This window comes from Acartia tonsa, chromosome 1 (assembly GCF_053477335.1).
Source record: "Acartia tonsa isolate MP-2025a chromosome 1, ASM5347733v1, whole genome shotgun sequence".
Lineage (NCBI taxonomy): Eukaryota > Metazoa > Arthropoda > Copepoda > Calanoida > Acartiidae > Acartia > Acartia tonsa.
The window spans coordinates 32,542,226-32,553,375 of record NC_137260.1 but is presented as its reverse complement, the minus strand read 5'-3'; the positions used below and the strand labels follow the sequence as shown (position 1 = coordinate 32,553,375).

At 37.5% G+C, this 11,150-nt stretch overlaps 1 long non-coding RNA gene across 1 annotated transcript; it reads right to left on the bottom strand.

Annotated features, from left to right (window-relative positions):
• Positions 1-5,447: 5,447 nt before the first annotated feature.
• Positions 5,448-5,988, bottom strand: LOC145332866 (uncharacterized). The gene is made up of 2 exons (XR_013884362.1): positions 5,872-5,988; positions 5,448-5,483 (listed from the first exon to the last, which is right to left on the bottom strand). It is a non-coding gene; the product is annotated as an uncharacterized LOC145332866 (long non-coding RNA).
• Positions 5,989-11,150: the final 5,162 nt, after the last annotated feature.

The window sequence follows — 11,150 nt, the reverse complement described above, 5'->3', positions numbered from 1 at the left end:
CACCGCTTTCCAAACTGACATTAATGATAAGGAAAACAAAAGGATAAAGGTTCGAGTTCACAAACGCATCACACTATTATACTTCCGATACACACCCGCCTGAAAGTGGGGAATCGAACACCACACTATTCAAATTTTCAACTTTGTGTGCAGACAATGTCCACAAAAGTCACAATTCAAAACCACATAAATTACAAGAGTTTTAAATTTTGGCCCTTTGGCCTCAAATTTGCTAGTATTATATTCACGAATACTCACACTAACACAAAATGACACAATTCCACAAAAATGTAGGAATAAAGGAATAGGAAATAAAACATTCTTCATTGAAAGCTTACACATTCACTACTCACTCATAACACTTATTCTCATGGCCTCACAATTTTTCGAAATAAACAAATGATTATTTGAAATTGTTAGACCATGTAATGCAATACATAATAATAATTTCAATAAGTACCCAAACTTTAATTAGGTACCTAATCAATAATAATGATAATAATAACATTCTTAATATTAAATAAACTTAATGCTAAACATATTCTGCATTAATCATCAAATAATTAATTCAAACTTTTAAATAAAAGAAGAATAATTACTTAAAAACTTCTTTTCAAACAAATATTTTTGCTAAAGAAAAGTGAAATGCATACGTAAATCTTTCTTCGATCAAATCTTTATGTAAAAGATAGATAAGAAACAATCCTTAAATCTAGATAAACAGAATAATCAAATAAAGTAAAATTATCCTTAATCTAAACATATCATCAAAATAAAATATCCTTATATCTAAGAACATATAAAAGAACTGTATTAATTCATCAATAAAACATCAAAATGAAAGTAAAATTGCATTTTTGCATATGCGAATTTTAAATTAAGCTCAAAGTAAAAGAAAAGTCTCAAAAAGTGTTTATTTGGCAATTTCTCTTTGGCTGAATAGATAATAAGCTTTTCCGTGTACTTATTTATACAGTCTTTTTAAAATTAAGAGCAATTGGGGCCTCAGTTCAACCTGAACCTCGAAAGCTTGCAGATCAAACCGACGCACTACAATTATAATAATGCCACATGCGACGAGTCCTGTTTATGGTTATGTTTTGTTTCTTTTTTGTGTAACCGTGAACAGGATTCCTGGCGCGGGGCTCAATTCACGAACATTTCTGAAAAAGATAGAATGAAAAATGTTCCAAAGTTAAAATCTTCAAATTAAGAAGGAATCAAAGAAATTATGAAAGAATCTTTTTAAATCATCAGATATTTTTTAAGCTTTAGTTTCCATGCGATCTAGGTTGTTCGGCCGAGGAAACAGAGCTGGAACACCCTGGATCGCATGACTATTGGGCTTTATCCTTCGAATTAATCAAACGAATCAAAGTGCATCTGCTATGTTCATAAAATTACTGCTTTTTTGTTTTTAGGTAATCTTCAGAACGAAATTAAAATATAATAATCTTAATATATAGTTAATATTAAATTATTTTGTAATGCATGTAATATAAAAAGATATTTTTAAAATGATCAAATGTGTTTCATTTCTATTCTTATCTGTATATATCATATTTCACGTCTGTTAAACAAGAAACGACAATAATGCTTCGCATCCAAAATTAAAAAAATATGTACCTAAGATTTTTTATGCGAAAAAATCCCAGGTCCCGATCAAATAAATCCGTAGAGAAAACTCATGTATTCGAATAGAAAACTTTAGTTTTATGCGTTGGAAATAAAATTCTGAGCTCATTTATAAGTTTAAACAAAATTGTATGAAAATTTGCGTTACTTATAAATCTTAAGAAATGGGTAATTTCTTTTTAAAAAAAAATACTGCTTCAATTTTAATATATGCGATAAAAATGAAGGTAAAGTTAATTTAAAATATGCATAGTTTATCTTAAATTAATTCTGTGACATTCACATAAAATAATAATCAATATTTTAATAATACCATACATCGTGTTCATTATTATAAATGCTTAAACATGAACGAAAAATATATGTACCTAGGAAAATAATTGCTAAAAAGTATTTTCTCAAGGTTTAAAATTGTCCGAAATCGCTAGGTACGTATATTACTACGAATCTCTGCTCTCGGAATGAAAAAAAATCTTTACGCGTGGATTAATAATAATCCCAGCTCCCGGAGTGAAAGAAAAACTTTTGTACATGAATTGTTAAAAATCTCTGCCTCCGGAATGAAAGAAAATCTTTGATTTGCTTACAAATTTAAACAAATATCTTGATTTTTTGCGATAATCTTTTAAAATAATAATGAGGAATATTTTAAACATTATCATAATAATATTACATGTTGTGTTCTTTACTTTAATGCATTATTTCATATGAGAATCTGAGAAATAATATTTTTTAAGTAAACGTGAACCATGAAAAAATACCTCGAAAAATAATTTGTAAAAAAATCTATTTTTCTCGATTTAAAAATCTGCAAAAATCATTTGGTAGTTAATACACAAGAACTTTTGCTTTTCGAAATCATACTTAAAGAAACAAAATCTTTTAAAATCTGCTTTAACAGTCTAAACAGTTTTGTAGAATTTTTTGTGCTTAGATATGAACAATAAAATTAGTTGAATAATGAATACTTATTCTTTACAGAACCCATTTAGGTTCCTTTCACAAGCTCAACATATAACTTGTAATATTTTTTCTTCAAAAGATCATTTTCACACATAAATAGTTTATGTTGTAGATTAGATATGTGTGGTTTGAAAATTTTCAATAACTTTCTGGCGGCAACACCCGCCATATTTCCACCCGCCATATTGCAGGCCTCTTACCCTGTGTCGAGCGGCAAACTTGGCAGCAACCAAGTTGATTCTTGATTCGCAACAGCACCAACCTTATTATCAGAAACGGCTGGAACACAAACAAATTTAGCAACATCATTGAGAACGACGACGGCAGCACCCGCCGTAACAATGTTACCAACGGCTACAGCATCATCAGCAATATCATCAGGATTAACTGCAGCACAACTAACATCATTATCAGTAATAGCCACGGCAACACCCGCCGTAGCTATGTTGTCAATGGCTGCAGCACTAGCAGAACCAACAGGTTCATCAGCAGCGTTACAAGCAGAACCAACAAGTTCATTAACAGCGTTACAAGCAGAACCAACAGGTTCATCAATAGCGTCACCAGCAGCACCAACAGTCGGCTGCGGCTGAACATCAGAGCTTTCTGGTTTTAAAAACCCTATAGCTTCACTTTCCAACTCGAAATCTGAGCAGACAACATACCTACTCTTTGCTAATCCATAAGCACTCACAGCAAAATATCCAGATCCAAACAAGCTGGAGTAAAGCATGGTTTCTCCTACTGAGCGTTCAGAGTAGGGAAACATCGACGGGCACAGGTGCTCAATGAGCAAATCCACCTGCCCATTAACCAAAGTAAAATCTTCAGGTTTCATATCAAATAAAACAGCTGCCTCCACAGGATTCATGGAGCACATCGCCTCTTTAGGACCAATGAGAGGCACTACTACAGGTTCTAACATGTGATAATTCTTGTGTCGATCAACTAAACATAGCTTGACCGTCGGGAGACATTTAACTTCACCATCAGCTAGAGAAATTCTTGCTGAACGTCCAGTAAAAGGTAACTGAAGTTTATTAACAAGTGACTGGGTTACCATTGGGATAGTTGAACCAGTGTACCACATGGCGGACACTGGGACCTTCTGGCGATTAATATCAAAGACGTCTTATTGTTGTAACATTAACATTAGGTTCGCCTCAGGGGAAGTATGTGCTTCATAGACGGCGGCAGCCATATCAACACTCTCATGGAGAAGGTTGTTATGGGTCTGACCACAATTGTTCACTTTGCATCCGCCTATTACATCTGCCCTCGGGCAATCCACAGATTTATGCCCTTTCTGCAAACAAAGCCAACAGCATCCAGCACTCTCCACAAAACTCTTCCTGTCTGGCACTGACAGGTCATGAAATTTTGGGCACTTGTAAAGTAAGTGCATATCATTACAGCCATTAAAAAAACATGACTGCTTCATCTTAGATTTACCAGGTTTACCTACGGCGGCCGCAGCTGCGGCAGGATTACCCTTCTTCTTGGACGGCGTGTCCAAGCCATGACTGGTGCGCATTAAAAGAGCGCCCCTCTGTTGTTCCAATATATCCAGCAACTTAGGCACATTTGGAACATCCATTGACCCTAATGCAAGGTCAAGCCTGTCTGAAAACTCTTTCGGCAGTTTCTTAGACAGCATCTCCAACAATAAAACTGTGAGCCATTGGCTTGTAGAAACTGCGTCCTTACCATCAGCCTTGGTCATCTGCTCGAGCTGGTTGATGGCACCTGAGAACTCAGCAAGAGCGCTAACAATTTGGCCGCTCTCGGACAATTTACCTTTCTTGTCCCAGCTGTTGAATATACACAACATCTGTCTGGTTCTGGATTTAAACAATTGGTCCAGATATGTCCATTGCGCTGCATGCGTGGCAATCTGTTGCAACTGCAGCCTCAACGGTTTATCCTTCATAACTCGTTCACAACTTAACACCATCTGCAGGTAGCTGGGCTCATATCCAGTAGTAAGCTTCTGGAAATTCTCCTTAAATTGCGCATAAGAAGATTCTTGCCCATCAAAGCTGGGAAGGAGTTTTTCGTCTAGGCGTGGCATGTACCCATGAGACGAAAACATCGGACTGGCAGCAAACGATTGGGCGCCAAATGACGGCAGCATAGGATCTACCGAGGCACCCGAGACTGGCGTAACAGGCTCTTGCTTAGCCTTTGCCAGCGTCTCCATCAGTTTAGTCATATCACTAATAATTTTAGTTGGTAAAGGTATATAATCACCTTTAATAACTTTCACTATTTGCATACAACGTTGCTGCAAACTGTTTTTGTGAGCTGCAAGATCATCACCAAGAACTAAGACCTCATTGTTTATCGCTCTTAGCTCATCAATAGCACTTAATGTAAGTTTTAACTCGCTATAGTTCTTTCGTGCCATGATAACGTCACTATAAAAATCCTTTAGGTTAATATCATCTTGGATTAACACATCCAGCTGTTGAAGACCGCTCATGGTACGTTCCAGATTTAGGTTCGCATCATGGACAAGGATGCATTCCTTGGCGAGATTAACATTAATGTCTGCAGTGTCTGAAACTACCTGCATCACTCTGGCTAACTCTGCGGTTATCACTTCAACTGCCATAGGCAATCTGCCCGACAATAATTCATACCTAGTCTTTTTAGGTGCCATTTTCACTTTTGTTAACACTGATTACAACTATAGTCACGTGTAGAATTTTATTCACATTCAACACATACGGTAACTGTCACTGGCTTTGACTGGCTGACTGGACTTCTTACCGTTTTCATTGTTTCGGTACAACGGCATTTGGCTGGTACGAAACCTGCTACTTCCCACAAGAGACAAAACCAGCCTAGTTACTAATACAATTTATTGTATGAAAACGGTCATGCTGAAATAGAAAATAACAAAATTAATAATCAAATATTAAAATGTTAAATACATGATAAAATAAATCTTGTAAAAGAGAATAAATCTTTTCTTATTTGGAACAATCGTCTTTTTAAATAAAGTAAATATTCATTATGAGAGGTTGCGTGCATTCGAAATTATATTTAAATTATATAAAATACTAGGGTTACTTTTTTGCTTAAAATTAATCAAAAATTAAATACGAGTTTGAAATTCATAAACAAAATCATTATAGACTACGATTAAAATATTCTGATACAAAAATAAATTAATTACTTGGTCTAATTTAAGTAAAAATGAAAGATTAATTTGCCGTCTTTTAAAATTCCTTCCATTCCATTAAAAATGCTTAAAGAAAGAATTCTTACCGAAGTTTTTGTTCCTGTAAAGCCGGGAAGCAATCAAAGGTATTTTTCAGTACGGACAACACCACAATTCTGATTATACATGGTTTTTCATCACGCATATAATCCGCACATTTTGAAAGAAAGATCAAAGATGGCTACGCACGCTTTGTTTATGGTCCATGCGCAAGCATTGTTTTGAATGCCGCGTCCAATTATGAACATTTGAATTTCACCACTTTCCAAACTGACATTAATGATAAGGAAAACAAAAGGATAAAGGTTCGAGTTCACAAACGCATCACACTATTATACTTCCGATACACATTCTCTAAAAATATCTCTTAAGTGAATTAACGGTCACCCGTAATAAACAACGGTCACCCGTAAACAAACACCGGTCATCCGAAAACAAATAAAAACGGTCACCCGTAAACAAACAACGGTCATCCGTAAACAAATAACAGTCATCCGTAAATTAACAACGGTCATCCGTAAACAACAACGGTCATCCGTAAACTAAGATGGTCATCCGAATAGTTAATCTGATTTATCATAAATTGAAATGATAAATCATTAACACAACGGTTTCCCGTTAAAATAAGAGATAAAAAGGAAGTGGCATCCACACACCTTACAAAATGTCGATTCCAAAAATGTTAGTTAACCCTCCGGACTTAGAAGAATGTGAGAGTTATGCAGAGTTCAAGAGGCGGGTCAATGCATGGAAAACTATCACCCATGTTCCAGAAAACCAACGAGGAGCAGTGCTAGCCTATAACCTGACCAACAAATCCAAATTTGGTCCGGATCTTCAAAATCATGTGTACACAGAACACAATGAAGAAGCATTAGGAGATGATAAGGAAGGAGTTAAGAAAGTACTATCAGTCCTAGATAAATACCTAGAAACAACTGGCATAGGTAAAGCGGCTGAAGCATGGGATGCTTACATCCAAAGAAAGCCTAGCCAAACCATAAAGCAATATGTAGGACACTATGAAAAAGTCCTTAAAGATTATGAATCAAATATAGGGCAGCTGTCTCAAAAAGGTAAAGCATTGCACCTTTTAAGAACAGCCAAGCTCTCAGATTCACAATATGAAATGATAATGGCAATGGCTGGAAGTCACGAAGAAGATAAACTCTTCGATAAGATCAAAGATGCAGTAATATGCCAGCTGACTGACAAAATCAATGATATCAAAGGACAGTCCCGAGAAGTCAGATCAGAAAATGCACTACTGACTGACCATATCCTCATCTATGAACAATCTAGATATTGAAAACATAGATGAAGATATACTTGCTGAAGGTCATGCCATGGCAGCCAGCTTTTATAAAAAGCAAGCATGGCAAAAGAAACAGCAATTGCAAAACCAACTTAGGAATCAATCAGGAAGCAGACAACAGCAATTCCGACAAGGAACATACCGAGGCAGGGGTACATACCAACCAGCCTCTAACACATACAATTCACAACAAAGTAGATACAATAATGATGGCCAAAGATGTGATTTTTGCAGAGCAAGATCACACAACATCAAAGATTGTACCCAATACAGAAAGGCAAGAGAACAATTCTTTAGCAAAAAGAAAAACTCTGGTGCAGGTTTCTACTCTGTAAATTATGCAGAAGAACAAGTAGACCAAACAAATGAAACGTATGAAGAAACACCAGAAAACAATGATGACGGACACAATGAACAAGGCAGTATCTTCTTATCAGAAAACTTCTCTGATTCAGAACTCAGCAGATTCACCGCTGAAGCTCTAAACTGTGCAGCGCTAGACACCTGCTGCAGCCGCACAGTTTGTGGAGAAAAATGGCTGAGTATTTATCTCAAAAGCTTACCTAGTCATCTCAAAGAGAAAGCTATAGGCCCTCTTCCTGCTAACATAAACTTCAGATTTGGGAACAATCAATCCCTGACAGCCAATGAACTCTGGCAACTCCCAATTTACCTAGGAAACAAACTCACATCAATAGATGTGTATATTATACCATCTGACATTCCTATGCTAATGTCCAAAGCAGATCTACAAAAATATGACGCAATATTGTACATGTCACAGGACAAAGCAAGAATCAATGGACAAATGGTGGAGCTGAAAACAACCTCAGCTGGCCATTTCATTGTTAACTTACTTGAAAATGGAGAAGCAGGTGATATCCTATACGTGGATGAAATTTTTGCAGTAAACTTGCTGACTGCAGATCCTAAAACTCAATTTCAAAACTTGTGTAAATTGCACAGCCAAATTGGACATCGTCCTAAACAGGCTTTCATAAACCTGCTGAAACATGCCAACTCATGGGATCCATCTTTCTCTGCCATGATTGACAAAATCATTAGCAACTGTGAAGGATGTATCTTGCGACGCCGCAGTCCGGACACTCCTGTTGTAGCTCTAACAATGGGAAAAGATGTCAATGATGTTGTTGCCATTGACCTAAAAGTGCTCAGGAATGGAAAGTACATTCTGTACATGGTCGACACTTTTTCAAGATTCACCCAAGCAAAGATCATTCCCAACAAACAACCAGATACCATTGTAGATGCGATATTTGAAAAATGGATTTCTTGGCTGGGAACCCCAACCAAATTTATCCATGATAATGGAGGGGAATTCAACAATGAACAAATGCTCTACCTTAACATAGAAGTATGCAGTACTGGGGCTAATTCTCCATGGATGAATGGAACATGCGAGAAAAACCATGAAACAGTAGACAACATACTGCAAGCCTTACGGCAAGATTTTCCAAAAGTGCCATTGGAAACTCTACTTCTATGGGCCCTGGTAGCAAAGAATTCCTTGCTAATGGTACAAGGATTCAGTCCTTATCAAATAATGTTTGGAAAGAATCCTAAACTGCCAAACATTATCACTGATCCTCTACCCGCATGGGATGACGAGGACATGAGTGGAGCTCTCAAAAACCACATTGAGTCCATGAAAGCAGCAAGAGAAGCTTTTGTCAAATCAGAAGCTAGCAAGAAACTGAAACTTGCTCTGGAAGCCAAGATCAGAACAAACAACACCATATACTACAACGGTGACTGGGTCTATTTCCGTAGAACAGGCTTTGAGAACAAATGGTTCAAAGAAAAAGTTGTCTTCCAAGATGGCAAGGTCATCTTTGTCAGATGTGGCAGCTACTTTTACAGATGCAGTGCCAACAGAATCATCAAGGCAGGAACAGAGCTTGCAAAGACACTTGATGCTGAAGATGTTGACACATCTGCCAACAATGATGATATCCAAACATCTGGCCCTCCCACAAATGCAGGGAACAACAACGATACACCTGTTACGGCAGAAGAAAGCCAAACATCTTCTACCACAAATGGAGAAAACAACATCTCTAATCCCACAGAAACAACTCAAGAAGAAGTGGAGAACACAACTCCTCTTCAAACACCAGAAACGGAGCAAACCCAGCTAAATCAGCAACAAACATCAGACACTGAGCAAACCCAGCCTAATCAACAACCTAACAATGCGTCAACCCCCCAGCAAATTCCACCTAAAGCTAAAAAGCAATCTGAAAACACACCCATCAGACTGCGAAAGGATGATGTCATTGAAATCAAGCTCAATGGAAAGTGGACAACTGCAGTTGTCAAAAGTCATGCAGGTAGAAAAGGAGGAGTCAACCAACACTGGTACAATATTGTACTAGATAATGGAGAACAAATATCTTTCGATGCATCCAAAATTGAATTCAAGAAATCTACTCATGAAAATGTGCTAGCAATGTGGATTCATGATGAAATTTTTGCAGCAATCGTTAGTCCAGAGAAAACTAAATCTCCGGAAGCTATGCAAGCAAAGCTAAATGAGATTGAAAGACTCAATGAATTTGGGGTATATGAAGAAATCCCTGATGAAGGACAAGAAACCATCTCCACAAGATGGGTCCTGACCAGTAAAGCAGGTGAAATAAAAGCAAGACTAACTGCTAGAGGCTTTGAAGAAGAAAGCAATGTCAGATCAGATTCCCCAACGGTCCAATCTACATCAATGAGATTCTTACTCATGACAGCAGCATTGAAAAAGTGGAAAATACAATCCACTGACATTAAATCTGCGTTTCTCCAAGGTAAAGTCCTTGAAAGAGAGGTGCTAATTAAACCTCCAAAAGAAGCACAAAGAACTGGAGTGATCTGGAGATTGAACAAGTGCCTGTATGGCCTTAATGATGCTTCCAAACAGTGGTATGATGAACTAGATTCAAGGTTCGATAAACTAGGGTTCGAACAAAGCAGCCAGGACCCTGCACTGTACTACTACAAGGAGAATGATGTCATTGAAGGAGTAACAGCCATACATGTAGACGATTTTATGCATGCTGGCAGCACCCACTTCAACGACAATATCATGCCAAAACTTCTTGAAGGCTTAGTCGTTGGATCCACTGACTCGGGTGAATTCACTTATACAGGTTTTCACATCAAACAAAATGATGATGGAATCCTGCTGGATCAGGAGAACTACCTGAAAAGTATTGAAATCCAAGGTCTAGACTCTAAAAGGATCAAACAAACCAAGAGCCCTCTAACAGAAGAAGAAACGACTCTTCTGAGACAAATAATGGGCAAAGTCAACTGGGCTGTAAGGGCAACTCGCCCAGATATGTCATATGACACGGTCTATCTTAGCACACGCTTTCATAGAGGGACCGTAGATGACATCAAGGAAGCTATGAAATGTATCAAACGTTTGCAGAAACTTAATGTCACAGTGAAGTTTCCAGATCTCAAAAACATTGAAGATCTAGAGATCTGGGCATTCAGTGATGCTAGTCATGGAAACATCAACGATAAAGAAGAATCTGTTGGTGCACACATGATATTTGTAGCTAACAAAGAAACAGGAATGGCAGCCCCAATATGCTGGAAGGGAGGCAAACAAAAACGAGCCTCACTCTCCACCCTTGAAGCAGAAACACTTGCTATGCAAGATGCTCTTAACTCTGCAATAGGTGTTCAGCAAATTGCTAAACAATTCTTCGGAGTGCAACTCCCAATTTTTGGAGTAGTTGACAACTACTCAACCTATGAAGTGGTCAGAAATAACAAACCAGTTTCTAACCCAAGACTACGAAGAGACATCTTTGCAGTAAAGCAAATGCAGAAACAAGAAAGAGTTGAGAAGATCTTTTGGCTCGAAGGAGAGCACATGATTGTAGACTGCATGACAAAGAAAGGCAAGTCAGGAAACAAGTTACTTGAAGTCATAGAAACTGGCTACCTCGGGGAGATCCTATGGCAGCAGCCAACACATCTGAGTTCGTC